The sequence below is a fragment of the Colias croceus genome, chromosome 24 (assembly GCF_905220415.1).
Source record: "Colias croceus chromosome 24, ilColCroc2.1".
Lineage (NCBI taxonomy): Eukaryota > Metazoa > Arthropoda > Insecta > Lepidoptera > Pieridae > Colias > Colias croceus.
In genome coordinates, this window is record NC_059560.1 from 2,392,179 (window position 1) to 2,415,608 (window position 23,430).

Sequence of the window (23,430 nt, forward strand, 5' to 3'; positions counted from 1 at the left end):
AACAAGAAAAATACAGTAATCCAAAATTAATAATGCACATGCAAATCTTCGCTAATTGTCGTATTTCCGAAGACACTCGAATCATTGAATCGTAAGAGCCCTAAACAACAAACTTGCATTTTACACCTTGTTCAAAAGAAATAGAAGTCAATTCATGGTCATACACAATCAAAAACAAATCGGGCGGTAGGTGACGGTAGCCTGTCAGTCAAAAAACTCAAAAATCCGTCAGTTGTCTTTAAATATTGGTGGTGACTGCACGTGTTCTCTCTGTGTGGAATTATATAGAGCTGCTATTACGTACCCTTCTTGGTTTTGTTTTTAAAGGTGAATTGAATTAATCGATGAAATGATTTACACAGGTGATGGCAGTAGGGAAAGTGAAAATGAAGAAGAGTTCCGATGTATCTAAAATATCAGAAATAAAGATAATCCCTGATTTTGATTGTTTTTATTTTTTTTGTAATTGTCATAATATTGAAGAATGATCAGTACTGTAAATACTTTTGAACTGAGATTTTAATGATAAGATTTACGTATATGGTTTAAATATAAACCTGTGTTTGAAAACCATACTTTATCTACACTAATATTATAAAGAGGAAAACTTTGTTTGTTTGTTTGATTGTGATGAATAGGCTCATAAACTACTGGACTGATTTTAAAAATTCTTTCACCATTCGAAAGCAACATTATCCACGAGTAACATAGGCTAGGTTTTATCCCGGAAATCCCACGGGAACGGGAACTATGCGGGTTTTTCTTTGAAAACGCGGGCAAAGCCGCAGGCGGAAAGCTAGTACAATATAAATTTTGTATTATTTTAACCTTATTTTCTTCCATCATTACACCAGCTTCAGTAAGACACTTTAAAAGTACTATAAATTTTCCAAGTAAATCAATCCAACAAAGATAATATTATATTCGCAATCGTGGGGTTATACTCGCTATTTACTTACAAGGAATTATCGAAACAAAATCGTTTCTTACCTACAAATACATATTAATATCTTTTAGCACAAAACATAATTTGACTAAATTATGCATGAAGAAAATGCATTTAACCGCTCTATATAGATATCATCTTCGGACTCTCCGAGAATATGACAGTTGCCGAACAGGCGCATTATTACTTTTGGATTACTGTACTCTTAAGTTTACATTTTGACAAAAATGGTGCAATTATTTGTAGAAGAAAAAAATATTAACGACATTTTAATAGGTTTTGACTTTAGAACACTCGAACCATGCTGTTTCTAATTTGTTGTCCCGACTGAAAATACTCGGAAATCAGACTGCACTTAAAGTTGTTTAATTTTATTAATTTAAGCTAATGTTTGATTAAAATTAAGCAATTTCTTATAAAACTACATAAACGAGTGTTCTATTACATATGAAATAGTGCTTTATCTCTAAAACGTTAATACACAAATGTTAAATAAACTTGATGACTACTTCATTGTGTTACTGTTTCTAATTAAACGTCCACCACTGTATATAAAATAACCAAATAGTTTCAATAATTGAGATTCATTTTCTAAAAGTTGAAAATCAACATGCTAACATCCTTTTACATGTTAGCAAAAGTTATAGGTAGGTATGCGATTTTCATCATTTTTTTTTTCGAAAACCGACTACAGATTTTTTTTTTAATTATTATCGCCCATTGGTTTTATCGGGGTAAGGGGGCCCTTTTAACCTCGGGGCCCTGGGCTGCAGCCCATAAAGCCCATGGGTAGATCCGGCCCTGTGCTGAACTAAAAGTAATTTATTAAAATAGCATAAATATCAGACTCTATATTCATATTCTATAATAATTATCATCATCACCTCTCTATAATATTATAAATAAGTTCTTGAAGCAATAAGAAAAAGTTTCATTATCCACAGATTATTTTTAAGTCTGAAGTTAATAGTTTTAACTAGCTATTAATTGAATTGAAATCGAATTTCGCAAGGCACCAATTTCAAAGAGTGCATAGAACCCGAGGCCTCTGCTTACAGTTTTTGGCCTAAAATCACAAAGTATAGAGTTCTTATAAGTGCTCTTAAATTGTTTCCATCGTATCTATATTATTATACCTACAGGCTACAGAGCAATATGATACTTATTATACTTTTATATATCTACGTATACGAAAACTACGAAAAAAAATTCTATCAACGCTTGCACATATTATTATCCATGCAGGAACTGGCAGGAACGAATAAAAAAATAAATTGTATTATAGATCGTATGAAAATACGTATAAGCACAGACTGTATAAGGTACCCATACCCATACCTACATAATATATTTTTGTTTCTATTTAACTATGACAATATTTAATTTTATTCAAAAAAATGAAATTAATAAATTTTGTCTGTAAACCTTTCTCCACGAACGTATATTCAATCATTTTTTTCACATAGTTTCAATTTGAATTAGTTAAGAATCTGTAGACCATTAGACAGACAGTAGAAACAACTTCTTCACATAGGTATTCAAAATTTATGATAACACTAGCTTTCCGCCCGCGGCTTCGCCCGCTTTGTGCTTTAAACTATCCTATCTCTCAAGTTGGATCGAACTGCACATGGTGTGCAAATTTTATTATAATCGGTTAAGTGGTTTAGGAGTCCATTGAGGACACGAGATTTATATATAATATTAAGATTAACTACCTAATTGATTTGTAAACCATTTGTAAACAATGTTAGCATGAAGGATTCGATTTCAATAACATAGTGCACTTGCATTTGAATTTGACACCTCACACCGTGCGTAAATTGCGTAGATGTAAATAAGTTTAGACACTCCTCAATATTTTATTTTTATTTTTATTCTATTCGTACCTACTTATTGAATTAAATATATCTTGAAGTATTTCAATCACAATCTAATAATAAAAAAATTACAAGCATCCATAATAAGATGCGTCAAAGTTTTTATCGTAATTTTTATATGTATCTAATTAATTACCTCAAAACGACGAAGTTCGAAAATTCTATTATAACAATATAATTTATAAGTTAAATATGTACACAATTGATGTACTAAATAGGTACGTATACTATTATCTATAGTTTCAAGAAATAATTATGACCTTTTCTGATCTCTTTGTGTGAATGATGACTTGCCATCAATTGCTATTTATTTTCTTATGGTGATTCATTTACCTTGTTGTAAGTAGAAGAGCATCTTCGTAATAACATAACAACTTTTATAATGTAAAATTACACTATACCTAGAGAGGAACAAATAAGTAAGGAAATAACTTCACACCTCCATACAAATGTATAACGGTTTCTTTAGAGTTTAGTGATTTAACTAATGATTTGCATATTTTGTTATTTATTTCATTGTCATCATTTCTTTCAATTCTGATTTATCTCAATCCATCAATATAAGCATCATAACGCAACCAATGTTTTTTTTTTAATATTAGATTTTTTATACCAAATACTCCCCCATACATTTGGAATGCTAAAAAATTTTTGATTGAAACTAACACATAATTCAATTTAAAAATTATAAACATATACGACCAAGCTTTGCATACTGTGTCATCGTTTGCTCTTCTAAGGAAAACCTATAAACATTTTTAAAACACACGTTTTATAAGACCATTTTCCTCACTTGGAAAAATAAAACTTAAAGCTTAAAAAACAATAAAATGCTAATTACAGAGATAAACGTGTCATAAGTTTGCGTGGTTAAACACTTGTTTTTGCTACAGCCGCGATTGCTCAGTTAATATTATCTTAGCAATTATTCTTATAATTTTTAAATACAATGGACTATTTGCCTGCTCTCAAGGTTCCTTAGGTCTGCGCGTTGGACAGTGAGAGCGAACTGCGAACTGCGAAGCACGAAGCAGTTTCAATTCGAACGCTGGCCGCATACGCTGTATCGTGGATTAAAAAAAAAATAATCTGTCAAAATCAAAACGCGCGCGCTTTTCAAATTTATATTTTTTTATTTGTGCTCAGAAAAGTGTCTGTTCCATTTTTTAATTTCAGTAATAACAAATTGAATTGAAATTAAAAGTGTAAGTGCTTTGAAAGTAAAAGGAAGTGAAACTTTTTAGTTATTTGGTAAGTAACACTATGTTCTAGTTATTTATAAGATGTTATAGCGTAGTTTTCGTTGTTATTATTATTGTTTTTCTTTGAACAGTTTTTTTACTATTTGCACGGATGTGAAACGAAATTTCTCATTTCTTAGCGGTGAGTCATGCTATAGTTTACATTACGGTGAAATTTCAACAATTGTTAAAAAATGCAAGGATACTTTGACCGTAAAATGTAATTTAAAAAAGAAATTTTGTAAGTTTAGACATTTTTTTTTAACTTGGCACCCAATTGGAATTCTTAGGAAATGTAGAATTTGGAACATTCCGTTATAATCATAATCGTCTAGAATACCTACTTTCTTAATAATTAAAGATGTTCTTTGTTTTAATTATTTAAGATAAAATTAATTAAACACACCTTTTTCAACATCAAATTATGTCAGATATTTAGCAATCACTGATGCGTACAACGTACGTAGGTAGTTATTATGCGCAATTTTCGTGGGAAAATTATCAAATTAACTTAGGTATAATATTTAGATAATATTATATTTAGGTATGACGTTAACTTTTAACTTTTAACCCATATTTTGTCCTATATCAGTAACTTACTTTGATTTGCACATTAATTACTATCGTTCCAAAATTTAACAATTTCTATTATGATAATTTAAAACAAAAGTAATAAAAAGCGTACCTATTTATTATATTAAAAACAATTTGTATTTCATTAAACATAACAGTCTCATTGGTATTAAGAAACCAAAAAATCCAAAGGCTGTTACGTCGTCCGTGAATTTCTTAATCTTAATATAACGTAATATCAATATTTGTTTAATCATATAATATTTTCTAAGACAAATACCTAGTGATATAACTCTTTTAAAAATAGAATCGAATTATAACTGTGAGCAGGGGCCGTATTATAACCTCTTATTCCCAGTCAGTTTACGCCGTGAATTGAACTGACTGGCAAATTCGTATAATAGCATAATAATTAACCATGGCTGGTTATTGCGATCATAATATAAATTAGCCAGTCAGTTCAATTTACAGTATAATCTGTCTGGAAATAAGAGGTCAATACGGGTCCAACTTTCCTGATCAAAGAAATAAGCTCTTAAGTTTTAATGTAAATCGATTTTAGTACGCACGCTTTCCGAAAATAACTCCAAAACAATCATTGAGATAATATTACTACGTATGGAGGAGACACCACGAATAAAATCTGCGCGCCAAGCGTGGCGGCGCGCGGGGCGCATTTTTTGCTCTAAGTTTTAAAAATTATTATCTAGTTAGGTACTTACCGATGAAAAGTTATTCCTTTGCACTTTTCCGTATTATTTGTGCAATATCGTAACACACATGAAGGCATATTTGATGCGTTTCACTTTAAAACAAATAAAAAATGAGCGTGCAGTCAAGCCATATGGCTTATGGTGAGCGGAACATAAGTGATGTAGGCGGTGTCGTCTCCATGAAAAAAAAAAGTTTGTTACTAACATAACAGTGAGATGAGATAATTAAATTGAAATTTTGATATAACTATTGTAACTTAACTTGGTTTAACTGGAAATAAAAATTATGTACCCTTGCTTAGAAAAGTTATTTATAAATCATTATCCTGTCACAGAATTAGTTTTTTTCCTTATTTTACTGGATTACTTTCTTACCTTTTACCACAGATAAGAATTATCCTATCTGTGGTAAAGAGTATTAACTCTTTTACCTTCTTTTGAAGATTTTTTTCTATTTGTATTTGTATTCTAAAGATATTTTTGACATAATATAAAACAAAGCCTGTTTGTTGTCTGTTGATCAATATTTACGAAATAAGAACTTACGTGAGTTTGAAACCGTGTAAATAATGTATGTATGTTTAACTTTTTATTGGTAACTGAAGCGTCAATAATGTGGGAAACCATAGATGTGAGGAATAAGTAAATTTTAGTTTATTTTTTGAACGTATGGTAAGTAGACGCTCTTGCGTGTTATAAATTACTAGCTGTGCCGCGCGGTTTCACCCGCGTGCCTCCGCTTCTGTTGGTCTTAGCGTGATGATGTAATATAGCCTATAGCCTTCCTCGATGAATGGGCTATCTAACACTGAAAGAATTTTTCAAATTGGACCAGTGGTTCCCGAGATTATCGCGTTCAAACAAACAAATAACTCTTCAGCTTTATAATGTTTGCATAGGCATAGAGAAACTAATGAATATATTCGCCAAAAGTATTATATTAAAATTTTAGTACGAAGCCAGGAGAAAATGTGCACAGACATAGGTACAAGAAATAAGCTTTGTTTATTCCTATAAAAATATATAAAATTAAAGACTTTGGAATTAATTTTAAACACGCTTTATCTATACTACTAATATTATAAAGCTTGTTTGTTTGTTTGAATGCGCTAATCTCAGGAACTAGAACCAACTTCATATTTTTAATTCAATCGGTATTATTTGTAGTTACTTAGGGGCCGTTCATAAAATACGTCACACTAAAATTAACTTTTTTTGACCCCCTCCCCCCCGGTTTTCACGCTGTGTCACACTTTCTGTGACCCCCCCTGGAAATATTTCGTCACAAAAACTAAGACCCCTCCCCCCTAAACATGATAAATTTTGATTGATAATACACAAATTTTGATATTAGAATTTTTTTTTTATAATAAAATTTAAATGCCGCCACTAGAGCTAAGTCAAAACGCTACAGCGACACAGAAAAAAATAAATATATAAAGTTACAATAATTATTGTAATAAACAACATTTAAATATCTGTATATATTTACTAATACGAAATAAATGACTTCTATCATTACAAAATTGAAAAAAAAGTCGAGAGAACGAATACTCATGGTCTAAGATCCGAACATAAGTCGACCTGCAATGGCGTGATAATAGAATGAGACCAATTTTATAATAAATTTAGTGTATTAAAAATGGGTTGACTGGGAAAATCCTGGACAGGATATTTTTTAATTAATTTTATTTTCATTTTTTATTAATTGCAGTTTCGAGATAATAAAACAATTTTGTAATAAAACAGCGCTGACATAATTTTTTTTTCATCATCCTATCAAGTAAAAGTAACTGGTACCGACATACCTGTTTATACCTGCCAACCTAGCCGTTTGTCCCGGTAAATATTAGAAAACGACTATGACTGCACATTCTGTAGGTTTCATACTTTAAGTCTATTATAATTTTTTTTTTATTATCTTGATACTGCAATTAATTAAAAAAAAATGTTTTATTTTTAATTCATTAAAAATGTCCTGTCCAGGATTTTCCCAGTCAACCCATTTTTAATACATTTTTTAATACACTAAATTTATTATAAAATTGGTCTCATTCTATTATCACGCCGCGGCCGTTGCAGGTCGACTTATGTTCGGATCTTAGACCATCAGTAAAAATTTTTAATGAACGGCGAACGTCACGCTGCCGTAGACCCCCTGCCCCCCCTTGTCACATCTTGTCACACTCGCGTAAACCCCTCCCCCCCCCCCTTGTATGCGAACGTATTTTATGAACGGCCCCTTATAATATTTAATTGTAACTTGTGTTTATAGTATAAAGATCAAAGAAATATATTTGTGTCGTTATTTATGTAATAAGTGAATAATATGTAGGTAATGCGGTTAAACTTTGAATATTTATTCACTGGATAAATTTTAAAATATCTTTTTACATTTAATTTTGATTTAATTTACACTATCTGGCAATTCTTAAACAAAATTGTACAAGCGAGTTAAAAACTATATGTACCTATAAACTTTTGGTTATTTATAATCATATTCTTTTAGCAAAATTTCGCCTAACTGATCGGTACTTTTGTTGTGAACAACAAACATTCATCTTTACTTGTTTAGAATCTTGCTTGTTTATGAAAGTAGTCGGAAAAACAGGATAATATGTCCATTATTATGTATCTATATAGTATTTTGTAAACCATGGACTTATATTAAAAACAATATTTATAAAATATCAAATATCGTCACACTTAGTATCGACAAAACTAAATAGTTTAAATCACAATTAACGCAAATATATATGAACTACTTACTCGAAAATATGTAAAGACGATTATGTATTTAAATCAGAATATATCTAGAACTTTCTATTTTGGAAGTAAATTCTTCACAGTTCACACAATTATAAACTATTTTACTTAATATTAAGGAAAATCCTGTATCATTACAATTTGAATTACAAACGACCCTGTTTAGAATTCCATTAACGTTTGCCAAGCACCCATTTCTCATTACTAGGGTTCCTTGGGATAAAGGTGAATTATATAAATAATCTATACTAATATTATAAAGCTCAAGAATTTGTTTGAACGCGCTAATCTCAGGAACTACTGGTATAGACCATTTATCGAGGAAGGCTATAGGCTATATTATATCATCATGCTAAGACCAACAGGAGCGGAGGAATGCGATCCAAACCACGGAGCACAGCTAGTGAATAATAAATCTATCAAATTATAACTCCAGAATTGCAACTGTACTGTTTTTTATGATTAATGTCGTGTGTTCGCATAAATACATTGATATTTGATAACTGTTAACATTTTGAATAATTTAAATCGGGAAGAGTGATAACACAATATTGTGGACGCCATTTTAATAGTCGGTTTACGAATATTGGATTATATAGAGCGAAGAAACGCAATTAACTATAACATGGATTATAAAAGAATCACGTATAAAAGAAAAATAGACTCCTCCTTTTCTAAGTTTCGCAACATGCAATGAACTACCGCAGTTTGAGGCTTCTCTAGATGAACAAATAAAAGATATAAAAAATTGTCAATGAGAAGCAACAATCACTTCGGAAATTCATTTAACAAAAAGCAACCTAGATTGATTACAATATCGACCTTGACCGTTTTAGATGTCTTTTTCAAACTGTTCATAAAAATAAATGGGCGATTCCAGTACGCATATTGCCTAGAAATTGAGTTAAGTAAAACTAAACTAAAAGAAGCTATTCTTAAAGCACGTTGATTGAATTACAATTACATTGTACGGAACCATTGCACGAATTATTCGCACTTGACCAGTTTATTTATTCTGGGGTTCAGAGACTCGTGGTGATTAAATATATCTTATAAGAAATAGACGAATAATAAGAAGTTTCAACTTAAGTATTTTATGGTAGGCATATTTTATTTGGTGACTATGAAATGTGATGATGATAATATGAAACCCACATGATCTTTTGTTGGCCACTTAGTTCATGGCTATACTGTAATGATAATATTTTCATACGATTGTAAATAGTTAAACATGGTATAAATTATAATACTGATTCTTTGCAGAAAACTGTGTAGGTATTAAATTATAACTAGTTTTTAGACTGACCGCTCGTTGTAGGTACCATAGGAATGAATGATTCTTATATGTTATTATAATCAGTTAAAAATTCTTTTGATAAAACAATTTCATTATAAACCGTCAAAATCTCGAGACACAGGTTTCAATTATGTATTGTAAAATTTCAATTTGTAAATAAATAAATCTAAGGTAAGCTCTATATTTTTATAGATTCGACGTAGATAATATCCCGCATCCATCTCCTACCACACACATACATAATGCATATACCATTTTAAATGCTGTAACAACACATACACACATGACTCACACACCACTCCTGTAGACACAAAACGCTGACGACATAGGGTATCTTGCGAGAGCATTGCTTTTCTTTCACAGAATATATATCCGCTGCTTATTCACCAAGGCCAGTTACACAAAAGACGAGCGTTGAATAATAATGCCGAAGGTTAATTTCACTTGCAATGTGAAATACGATGGTTGTTGACCCGTCTGCGACGTCTATTGCTCTGTGACCTCTTTTGATGTCGCCACGCATTCGTTGGATTCGCTGATGCCTAAAAACTTTAGAACATACCAAAAAAAACAGCGCTTTATAGGTCGTATAGCGCCATCACTCTCCCGTTATGTAAATAATACTGCTATAAGACTTCATACTAACTTAAATTGTCGTTGAAGCGAAGGGAAGGCGTTTCATTAAATCGAAAGAGGTCATAGAGTAATAGACAGACGTTACAGACGTCAGTTACCATGATGTCTTGTTGCAGTATTATTGCTAGGGTGGGAATGTGATGGCGCTAGACGACCTTTATATCGCTGTCACTTTCCCACACTGGAAAAAATACTGTTTTAATTCATAGTACGGGAGCTGAACGTTAAGGTGATACGACATGACGAAATAAAAATAAGTGAAAGTTCGACCTTTTCAAATATTCTGCTCGTATGGATTTCATAATTCGCATCTGCACTAATATTGTATTAAGAGGTGGGGTTAAAAGAATTTTGTTCGTGATTCTAATAATTGAATTTCGCAAATTTATTTACGAATTGAACGATGAAGGAAACATCGTGAGGAAACCGACATGTCGAAGAATCAAAAAGTTCGACGACATGTGACGTCCGCCAACCCGCACTTGGCCAGCTGCAGCGTGGTAAATTACGGCCTGATTCCTTACAGGAGGCCCGTGCTGTGGGAACATAATGAGCTAATGATGATGATTTACGATTTCAACGTTAAAGGGATATATTACTTTAGAATGTTTTTTGAACCATATTTCCAATCATCTATAAATAAGTTATGCAGTACTATTATGAGTTTAGCAGGATAATCCAATAATAGCAATATCGTTCAATGAAACAAATAATTCATATTGTAGATACATTATCATACACTAGCTTTCCGCCGGCGGCTTTGCCCGCGTTTTCAAAGAAAAACCCGCGTAGTTCCCGTTCCCGTGGGATTTACGGGATAAAACCTATCCTAATATTGACACATACATCAATCCTCACTAACTTTCGCATTTAGGTATAATACATATTAGAAGGTAGATTTTAACGTGTAAAAATTCGATTCAAGTATTAAATTACGCAGGTAAATTCCATATTTAGCCAATGTTAAAATAACGTTATCACTACATAGTATAAAACAAAGTCGCTTCCTCTGTCCCTATGTCCCTTTGTATGCTTAAATCTTTAAAACTACGCAACGGATTTTGATGCGGTTTCTTTTAATAGATAGAGTGATTCAAGAGGAAGGTTTTAGTAAATCGGGCGAAGCTGCGGGCGGTAAGCTAGTTTCATAATAAAGAGTTAAATAATACTACATAATACCCATTTCACAGTTGATTTTAACACAGAAGCGGAAGGATGTAAATAAGGAACTAGATTACTAGAATGTCGTTTTCTAGAATTATATTATGTTATATATAATGTAACTCATAATGATTCTTTTTGTATGTGCATTTAATTTCCTTATGGGAGTCGCCATTAGGGAGTTATGAATGAAATGTGCTTGTGATTCTTCACAGGAAAATATAATTAAAATAAATGTAATAAGAATCAAATATTTAAATACATTTATCATTTAATATTTTAATAATTTTAAGACTAATTATGATTAGTCGCCTCTCGGCGCTACATATAATTTCCCGGAGAAATAAGTAGCTATGACATCTAAAAAATTGTTCAAATTAATGAGAATAATATAATTAAATTAGATAGTTATTAATATCGTGTTCAAACGTGTACAGATTGAAGTGGAATATATATTATGCAGAAGAAGAGAAAAGCTTAAAAAAATCATTTAGGTATAATTTAATTACAGAAAGTCCGCGTCGTATTTCTTCAATTGACTTATTAAGATCATATATATTGCTCAGATCGTTTTATAATCAGCGAAAAATAGCTCCATATAATTTACAATGATTTCGAATGTAGAGCCATAGAAAATAGACATACCTATTAGCCAGCACACGTTTTTGGCCAGGAAAATCACTTGGAATATAAAAAATCTTACTAGAAAAGTTTTAACCTAATGATTATACAAAAAAAATCATAGCCACTAAGAATTTCACTGCTGCGTCTTCACTACATCACTACATAGTATAAAATAAAGTCACCTTCTCTGTCCATATGTCCCTTTGTATGCTTAAATCTTTAAAACTACGCAACGGATTTTAATGCGTTTTTTTAATAGATAGAGTGATTCAATAGTAAGGTTTTAGTATATAATTTATTAGATTTGAGACAAAGCGGGCGAAGCCGCAGGCGGTAAGCTAGTTTTATCATATTTTAAAAGGTTAAAGAGATTCAAAAGAACTCTTAACACTTAAAAAATGGTCATAATTGTCGACAAATGAAGCCACGGGACATCGCTAATAGCATTATTATGAAAACAATCGACTGTGACCTCATCATTGTTTTTCAAGTGTATTGTTTTAATCACGTCATGTAACTAAGAAAAGGAGTATTTTGGATGTACTTAATGTTATCTTTAATAAGAATATGTATGGTATTGCCAAAAAACAATTTAAACACAGTCTAACTTTAAACCAGCTGGATCTGTCTAGTGTCAATATTTGTCCATATGAAATACGACAAAACAAGATTAAAGAGAACCCGCGCTTAAAGTAAAACCCTGTCTAAAGTTTGTGGTAAACAGGTAATGTTTTATAATCATGAATTATTCTGATTTTAGAAGTAAATAAAATAAAATAAAATAAAAATAAAAAAGCCTTTTATTTCCACACACTTTGGATGGTTTTACAATATTAATTTGTGTTAGTTACAATTTGGAAAAAATTCAAATAAAATTTTAAAAAATTTAAATTTATATTTGACAGTTATACAATACAAATTGTGTTAGTAATGTCTAATGTGTTATTAATTGTTGTGTTGGATCCCACATTGGGTGAAGGCCTCCTCCATCTTTACCGCAGGAAGCCCAGTCTTTCCCAGCTATATTGACAATGTCATCAGACCACCGTCTGATTGGTCTACCTACATTCCTCAATCCTTCTGGTCCTTTCCACAATGATGTTTCCGATGTCCAACGTCCGTCAGTATAACGACTTATGTGTCCAGCCCATTGCCACTTGAGTTTCAGTGCCTGTGTGAGAGCGTCAGTTAAATTTGTTTTTTCTCGGATTGATGTGTTTTTAATTTTATATATTTTCCTTAGGTTAAGCATGCTTCTCTCCATGCTGCTTTGTGTTGATCTGATCTTTTGTTTTACTTTGTTTGTAAACACCCATGTTTGGCAGCCATATAGTAGACAAGGCAACAAGCAGGTATCAAATACAATTTTCTTGAGTTTTAAAGAGTAGTTTCCTTTTAAAATTTCTTTAAGGGACCAAAATTTGCGCCATGCTATGCTTATTCTTCTGGATATTTCATCTTCATTATTTATTTTATTGAATGATAACTGTTTGCCCAAGTAGATATACTTGTCAACATATTCAATAGTATTGTTTCTTACACAAATAGGAATGTTAGAGCTGTTGGACATTATTTCAGTTTTCTTTGAGTTCATTTCTAATCCGACCTTGAGGCTTTCAAAGTTCAAACTGTTTATCATTTCTTCTAGTTCATTTGGATTTTCTGATATTAAAACTATGTCATCTGCAAATCTCAGGTGTGTAAGATAGTTATAAACTTGTAATTTTAGAAGTAAACACCTTTATAATATTTATACATTTATAGTAGGTAATTGACCTCCTTTTTTGAAGTCGGTTAAAAAGCGCCTATTTCAAAGAAATCTATTTGAATAAATTAAGGAACACTTAATTAAGGAACACGTGTCGCGGTTTTTAACTAATTTTCAAGGACAAAGTTAAGGATTTCCGACATGTGACTCCCATGATATTTTTGTTTTATTATTCTAATATAAAATTGGCCTCGTTTATATTATTTAAATTATAATGTATAATAAGTAGTTATTTAATCTTGTTTAATCTTCTTTGCTTCATCTGTTCATTTGTTAGTACTTAGTATGTTATAGTTTACTTTAAACGGACAGATTTAATTCAAACTTTATACACTTATCAAAGACTATAAAAAATCCATAGTTAAACTTATTATAGAGCGTGTTTATTTTAATCTATATTTACTATTCAAAAGCTATGTTAAAGCTTGTGATGGGTGTTTTATATACTTTTAATATAAAATTTTTTCTTGACTACATAAGCTCGCCTGATGTTAAGCTGAGATGTGGTCTAAGATGGTACGCGCTTCCCTAGAAGGTACCTGTTCACTCTACGCTTGAAGAGAAGAAGCTACCTATCTGTATTGAGAGTATAAAAACTTCATCCATCACTCTTCGATAAAAAAATATATAGTCTGTGTCTGAAATAGGTACAAGTCTGTATCTGTGTGTAAGAGATTAAAGTCTGCTTTCCCAGCTCCGTCACGCTGGAACCCGCTTTAAAAAAAACCTTACTTTTTTTCAGCCTATTTTACCTACAAACGATGCCAATAAATGTAGTATAGGTCAATTTTTTGTAGTCTTATTAGTTACTTAGAAAACATCATTGATATCGTTCGAAGTAAAAAATATAAATAATAGCGTGTTGATTAGTTTTGGAATTGGTTCCAAATTGATTGTAGTTTATTGTAGTGGCAAGAAAATTCTTTATTTGCGTTGTTTTATCTCAAATTATTGCAAGAAGGTCACAATAACAAGATTTAAAAAAATAAATAACACTTGTTCAAAAACTACAAACGATGCCAATAAATGTAGTATAGGTCAATTTTTTGTAGTCTTATTAGTTACTTAGAAAACATCATTGATATCGTTCGAAGTAAAAAATATAAATAATAGCGTGTTGATTAGTTTTGGAATGGGTTCCAAATTGATTGTAGTTTATTGTAGTGGCAAGAAAATTCTTTATTTGCGTTGTTTTATCTCAAATTATTGCAAGAAGGTCACAATAACAAGATTTTAAAAAATAAATAACACTTGTTCAAAAACTACAAACGATGCTAATAAATGTAGTATAGGTCAATTTTTTGTAGTCTTATTAGTTACTTAGAAAACATCATTGATATCGTTCGAAGTAAAAAATATAAATAATAGCGTGTTGATTAGTTTTGGAATGGGTTCCAAATTGATTGTAGTTTATTGTAGTGGCAAGAAAATTCTTTATTTGCGTTGTTTTATCTCAAATTATTGCAAGAAGGTCACAATAACAAGATTTTAAAAAATAAATAACACTTGTTCAAAAACTACAAACGATGCCAATAAATGTAGTATAGGTCAATTTTTTGTAGTCTTATTAGTTACTTAGAAAACATCATTGATATCGTTCGAAGTAAAAAATATAAATAATAGCGTGTTGATTAGTTTTGGAATGGGTTCCAAATTGATTGTAGTTTATTGTAGTGGCAAGAAAATTCTTTATTTGCGTTGTTTTATCTCAAATTATTGCAAGAAGGTCACAATAACAAGATTTAAAAAAAATAAATAACACTTGTTCAAAAACTACAAACGATGCCAATAAATGTAGTATAGGTCAATTTTTTGTAGTCTTATTAGTTACTTAGAAAACATCATTGATATCGTTCGAAGTAAAAAATATAAATAATAGCGTGTTGATTAGTTTTGGAATGGGTTCCAAATTGATTGTAGTTTATTGTAGTGGCAAGAAAATTCTCTATTTGCGTTGTTTTATCCCAAATTATTGCAAGAAGGTCACAATAACAAGATTTTAAAAAATAAATAACACTTGTTCAAAAACTACAAACGATGCCAATAAATGTAGTATAGGTCAATTTTTTGTAGTCTTATTAGTTACTTAGAAAACATCACTGATATCGTTCGAAGTAAAAAATATAAATAATAGCGTGTTGATTAGTTTTGGAATTGGTTCCAAATTGATTGTAGTTTATTGTAGTGGCAAGAAAATTCTTTATTTGCGTTGTTTTATCTCAAATTATTGCAAGAAGGTCACAATAACAAGATTTTAAAAAATAAATAACACTTGTTCAAAAACTACAAACGATGCCAATAAATGTAGTATAGGTCAATTTTTTGTAGTCTTATTAGTTACTTAGAAAACATCATTGATATCGTTCGAAGTAAAAAATATAAATAATAGCGTGTTGATTAGCTTTGGAATGGGTTCCAAATTGATTGTAGTTTATTGTAGTGGCAAGAAAATTCTTTATTTGCGTTGTTTTATCTCAAATTATTGCAAGAAGGTCACAATAACAAGATTTTAAAAAATAAATAACACTTGTTCAAAAACTACAAACGATGCTAATAAATGTAGTATAGGTCAATTTTTAGGTAATAGGTAATCATCTATGGATTGATATTGAAGTTTTCTTCACAAGTATGGTCAATCAAAATAGTCTCAAAAGGGATCCGAATTCTGGCACTTCGTTATTACAAATCCCTGCTGAGCTAGAAGTGTTAAATAATACGTACATTTTAGTTGGTGCCATAGAGCATATATATATCAATGAGACTGGTCATTATCGACCTTACTTACGTAGAAGCAACAATAAATGGGAACTTCATGACGGAATCTCCAGCAGCTCTAAGAAAAAAGTAGTGTCAAAAAAAGATTTAATGAAGAAAAAAACAATACATATGCTATTTTATGTAATAAAATAATCATAAATATTTATATGCAATTACAAGAGTGATATGTGATATAACTTAGTACTACTATTTGTTATTTTTTTATAATTTCAACTAATAATAAAACTACAAACGACACGAAATCCAAGGCTCATAATTGTTTTGAATATATTAACTTATTGAACACTAAATTTTTTGTTTTTTATTGCTTACAGGGGTTTAGCAGCCACTACAAACATATGAGTTTAGCTACAATCAACTACATTGTTTGTAGTTTTTGAACAAGTGTTATTTATTTTTTAAAATCTCGTTATTGTGACCTTCTTGCAATAATTTGAGATGAAACAACGCAAATAAAAAATTTTCTTGCCACTACAATAAACTACAATCAATTTGGAACCCATTCCAAAACTAATCAACACGCTATTATTTATATTTTTTACTTCGAACGATATCAATGATGTTTTCTAAGTAACTAATAAGACTACAAAAAATTGACCTATACTACATTTATTGGCATCGTTTGTAGTTTTTGAACAAGTGTTATTTATTTTTTAAAATCTTGTTATTGTGACCTTCTTGCAATAATTTGAGATAAAACAACGCAAATAAAGAATTTTCTTGCCACTACAATAAACTACAATCAATTTGGAACCCATTCCAAAACTAATCAACACGCTATTATTTATATTTTTTACTTCGAACGATATCAATGATGTTTTCTAAGTAACTAATAAGACTACAAAAAATTGACCTATACTACATTTATTGGCATCGTTTGTAGTTTTTGAACAAGTGTTATTTATTTTTTTAAATCTTGTTATTGTGACCTTCTTGCAATAATTTGAGATAAAACAACGCAAATAAAGAATTTTCTTGCCACTACAATAAACTACAATCAATTTGGAACCCATTCCAAAACTAATCAACACGCTATTATTTATATTTTTTACTTCGAACGATATCAATGATGTTTTCTAAGTAACTAATAAGACTACACAAAGTAACTAATAAGACTACAAAAAATTGACCTATACTACATTTATTGGCATCGTTTGTAGTTTTTGAACAAGTGTTATTTATTTTTTTTAAATCTTGTTATTGTGACCTTCTTGCAATAATTTGAGATAAAACAACGCAAATAAAGAATTTTCTTGCCACTACAATAAACTACAATCAATTTGGAACCCATTCCAAAACTAATCAACACGCTATTATTTATATTTTTTACTACGAACGATATCAATGATGTTTTCTAAGTTACTAATAAGACTACAAAAAATTGACCTATACTACATTTATTGGCATCGTTTGTAGTTTTTGAAAAAGTGTTATTTATTTTTTAAAATCTTGTTATTGTGACCTTCTTGCAATAATTTGAGATAAAACAACGCAAATAAAGAATTTTCTTGCCACTACAATAAACTACAATCAATTTGGAACCCATTCCAAAACTAATCAACACGCTATTATTTATATTTTTTACTTCGAACGATATCAATGATGTTTTCTAAGTAACTAATAAGACTACAAAAAATTGACCTATACTACATTTATTGGCATCGTTTGTAGTTTTTGAACAAGTGTTATTTATTTTTTAAAATCTTGTTATTGTGACCTTCTTGCAATAATTTGAGATAAAACAACGCAAATAAAGAATTTTCTTGCCACTACAATAAACTACAATCAATTTGGAACCCATTCCAAAACTAATCAACACGCTATTATTTATATTTTTTACTTCCAACGATATCAATGATGTTTTCTAAGTAACTAATAAGACTACAAAAAATTGACCTATACTACATTTATTAGCATCGTTTGTAGGTAAAATAGGCTGAAAAAAAGTAAGGTTTTTTTTAAAGCGGGTTCCAGCGTGACGGAGCTTGCTTTCCCCCCTATTTATTTAAATTTGTATGACACAAAATATCACATAGGTATTATTATTGTATAATAATTATTGCAAACAATAAATCGATCAAGGCATGCTTAAAAAGTTATAAATCAAACCCATGTTATTAAAACAAAGTTCAATCAACTTTGAAACACGAATATCATATAAATTAATTAACGTTATATGTGAATCATTATTAAAAAAAATTCGGACATATTTAAATAAGTTGAACAACTAGATGATTTGAATAATCCATACTAATATTAGGTATAAATGCGAAAGTAACTCTGTCTGTCTGTTACTCAATCACGCCTTAGAACCAATTTGCATGAAATTTGGTATAGAGATATTTTGATAAGTACCCGAGAAAGGACATAGGATATTTTTTATCCCGGAAATCCTACGGGAACGGGTTTTTCTTTGAAAACGCGGGCGAAGCCGCGGGCGGAAAGCTAGTATTTTATATGGTTACTAGCTTACCGCCCGCGGCTTCGCCCGCTTTCTCTACAGCGATTTGAGATTTAAACTATCCTATCTCTCAAGTTGGATCGAACTGCTCATGGTGTGCGAATTTTATTACAATCGGTTAAGTGGTTTAGGAGTCCATTGAGGACAAACATTGTGACACGAGATTTATATATATTAAGATAAGTTATCTCTTATGTATGTCTGTTTATTGAAAATATAAAGAAATCCTTTATGAATAATGCTAATATTAATTTAGCAGAGATTTAATATCTGTGCAATGATCTCAGGGAATTTCGTCTGTTTCTTTGTGTTTTCTTATTTCTACCTATCTATACTAATATCTGTGCTAATATTATAAAGAGGAAAGGTTTGTACTTTGTAAATAGGTATAATGTATGTATGTATGTATGGTTTTCACGCATGAACTATTGGACCGATTTTGATGAAATTTGGCACAGACAATCTTTAGATCCTGAGAAAGAACAGGCTATTATATTATTGCGAAATATGTGCCACGGGCATCGAGATATATGTACTACGTACTAGAGAGGCGATCGCTACTAAACTCTCTTTAACACGAGCTAGAGGCAAGAATCACAAGTCTCTTTAGTCTGTGCCGGACGCTTGCCGCGTCAACACGTGTTATTTATTGCTCTGTTCAAAATGCCTTCGTGTGTGCTAAGATATTGTTTTAACAGTTCCCATAATACAAACAAATCCCGAGGAGTGACTTTTCACCAGTAAGTTTCCTTATTTCATAATAAGGAAACTTACTGGTGAAAAGTAAGTCATGCATTTTACTAATATTGTTATCATTTTGCGAAAAATCACCACGCGTTCTGCGTTTCGCGCCATTTTTCATAGACTAACAGCACAGACGTGACACTATCGATGAGTGTTAAAAAAATGTAACTGGATTTTTTAACTATGAATATACAATATGAATGATTACCGTGGTGTAGTACCTAAATATTTATACTTTTACCCGACTACGCAAAGTAAAACGGTAGGTTATAATATTAAGTAATATTTATTTATTTACCTATTTTTATTTATTAAAAAAAGGTTCATCAACAGTTGTTCCAATAGGATTTATAAATTATTATGCAGAACAATTACAAATAAACACAACATTCACAGAAACTAATACAGTAAAAGTTCCTTAATCGCGCTTCCTTTATTCGCGTTTTCACTATTCGCGGATTAAAAAAATGCGACCCAATTTCTATATTCGAATGTAAAAATTTTTTTTATTCGCGGATTTAATAAGTACATACATAATAATAAAATTATTCCAATAGGTATCTTACCCAATATCCTTGTCAAATGGACTAATAAGAAAGTAAAATAGATTTTATTACAAGTTTGCCTAAAGTACATAATATTATGTTCTTAAATGATATCGCCGAGGCCTTTGACACAAGCCGCCTTTGTCGCAAGCCGCCCTTGCGGCGATTGATGTTTTTGAGAATGTAAATAAACAGAATGGAAGCAACCTTATAACTCAATAAATAAAGTATATTTTTAAATGTAGTTTCGTTTATAGTAAAAGCCGCTTTGCGTATTTATTGTGTCGTCTTTCACATTCGTTACAAAAATTGTGATCGAGTAAGGGGGCGTCCATAAATTACGTGAGGTGTTTTTTTTAAATTACTTCTGCCCCTCCCTCCCCCCCTGGTGATATGTCGTGAGATTTTATTCAACCCCCTCCCCCATCCTCGAATCTCACGTGAGCTTTTTCAAAATGTGAGTTTCTTATACGTAAACGCCATCAACATTGAATCATCGTATCCATTTAATTAGGGCTATTATAAACCAATACTCCAAAATTCGATTACATCATGAAGCAAAAACTGATAAAACTATTGATTACTACACAAAACGACAAAAGCTTACTAAATTGATATTATTTAAAGGAAATTAAAATACATAGTTTAATATAAAATCCTCTTTTTATTAATTCCCTAGTATCAGTACCACCAGATAGTACCAAGTAAACAGATTGCACAATGTGTCGCATCTGCACGCATTGCTTAATCTTTGAACTTGAAGCCACGCCTCGCTCGTTCCACACGTACCCCACCACATCGGCCGCGCGCAATGTTTTTGTTTGGAATAACCTCTCTAGTACGTAGTACATATATCTCGATGGCCACGGGCGAAGTCGGGGCGGACCGCTAGTATATTATATGTATACTAGATATACTAGATACTAACTACTAATTATAATACCTAATACTTTTTATAAATCCGTTTAAAAACCTTCATTTACCACACACACAAACCCACTTTAATTTATTTCATTTTTTTCACGTTTTTTATGTCAATTTTGTTTCCTTTTGTATGCGTATTTGTTTGTTACACAAAAACTTTTATATACTAAAAAATAAAATTTCAAATGTTTTAAGGCTCATAAAACTGCCATATTTGACCTATGATCCACCACGAATGTCCAAAATTGGTTCAGCGATTTATCCGTGAAAGCGTAACAGAATAACAGACAAACGGACTTTCTTTCACATTTAAAATTGTATGAATAATGAATCTATGAACAACAAAAAAACATAATGTATGTTCAAAATAATATTATTAAGAGGAAACCTCAAAGCTTTTTTAACCGACTTCAAAAAAAAGGAGGAGGTTATTAATGATTCATCTCAAAATCTACACAAGTGATTTTAACATTATTTTACCATAAGAAAGCTACGAACCCAAGCAAAATATTATAATTATATTTTTTTTCTTGTATAATATTAGACAATTCAATAACCAACAATATTTCAACAAATCTTAAAAAAGTTATACCTACGAGCGTTCGAATTTAAAAACTTCCTTTTCAAAGTCGGTTAAATATATATGAAATTAATAATTCATTGGTGTGTACGTGTAGGTGTGTATGCAAATAAATCACGTGTTGAAGGAGTCACGTTATGAATATTATGGATTTTTTTCGCAAAACCTGTATTTTAATTATTTACCAAAACTAGACCTATTATAATATGACAACTGCGCGTCAATATAATTATAATAAGTACATAGTAACTTAATATTATACTAGCCAATTGTCCTGGCTTTACATGTAATTTTTTTATTTGTTTTTTTTTTTTGTATTTTCAGTAAGTAATAGATGGAATAACATCAATCTTCATCATCATCATCAATCTACTAGTATAGTATTATGTAAAATAAAAAAAAATAATAAAATTTGTGCGTGAACTAGTGCACACACGTAAGAAGTGAAACTTCTTTATGACCTTATTTTTTCAAAAAATTATTTACTATATATGTATATGCAACTTTACAGAAAAACGTCGAATCACGCATGGTAGGGAATAGGGATAAGAAAAAGATGGCGCGTAACGGAAAAATGTCAACCGTAACGAAAAAATGTTACACTAAATTTTTTTCCAAACCCGATAAAGAAGTTTCATTTCAAAAATATTTCGTATAGTTCCCACGCCTCAGAAGTCTGAGTTTAACCATTTTACAATAAACAAACGTACATTTTTATCGGCCTAATGCACAAAAAAATCTTAATTCTATTCAATGTATATTTCCGCCATAGATAAATGAGTGACCTTAACACCCTCATCCGAGTAGGCCTATAACAAAATCATTAAAATATTTTTATTTAAATTTTATTCTTGGCTATAAAATATCAACATATTATCAGGATCGGATCTGTCATAGATTAATTAGTATTCCATCAAAGGCCATTAAATTTTTTATAAAATATCTACGCATAAAATTTCCTATGATACTTGTTTAACATTTCACCATAATATAATCTATATTATGATGAATAATTAATACATTATTATGCAAATTTGTATTTATAAAGCCGGCTACTCACGTACCTGCAGCAGGGGCAATATTAGAAATGTACCCATAGGTAATTGTGATGTGCGTAGGCAAGCAAATTAGGGAACAGCTGAATTGCTCCAACCCGCGCTGTGCAACCGTGATTGTTCCAATATAATATAATTATTGCCCCCGCAGCTAGGTTACATCTAGTTTTACCGCCTATATTGTTTTAAATAATTTTCCTTATTTTGAAGCGAATAGTAATAGATTAACGATAGACAATGAATTAATAAATAATGAGTCATTTTCTAAGGAAAGAAAGATTCGCATTAAAATTCGTTTTTTTTTTTTTTAAGGTTAAATTAAATTTGATGTCTTGTAGACAGTCACAGTCACCTTGTTATTGCGATGTATTAAAATTAAGACAATTCGTAAACGATTAAATTTGAGTACACACTACGAATTTAGATAATTAATTTTCGAAAAAGTTATTTTTTTTTTACTTTTATCCACGTTTCTTATACAAAATATATATAATAAACTAAACAAATAGTATAAAGAACAAATACTACAACATAATTGATACTAGCTGTTCTGCGGTTTTGTTTCAATCAATAGGTACATTCATACTTATTTGATAAGCGGTCTAACTAAACTAGCGGTCCGCCCCGGCTTCGCCCGTGCCGTGGTACATGTTTACATTTTCTCTCCATAAGAACCATCCTCGTACTTCAAGGAATATAGTAATAAAAAAAGAATTATCGAAATCGGTTCAGCCGTTC

General features: G+C 30.7%; 1 protein-coding gene across 1 annotated transcript in view; it reads left to right on the top strand.

The window, feature by feature from the left end:
- Window positions 1-3,851: 3,851 nt before the first annotated feature.
- LOC123702714 (ABC transporter G family member 20-like) overlaps window positions 3,852-23,430 on the top strand; it is a 59,649-nt gene continuing 40,070 nt past the window's right edge. The window contains exon 1 of the mRNA XM_045650499.1: window positions 3,852-4,077. The gene's annotated coding sequence lies outside the window, so the exon portion shown is untranslated. The remainder of the gene's footprint in view (window positions 4,078-23,430) is intronic.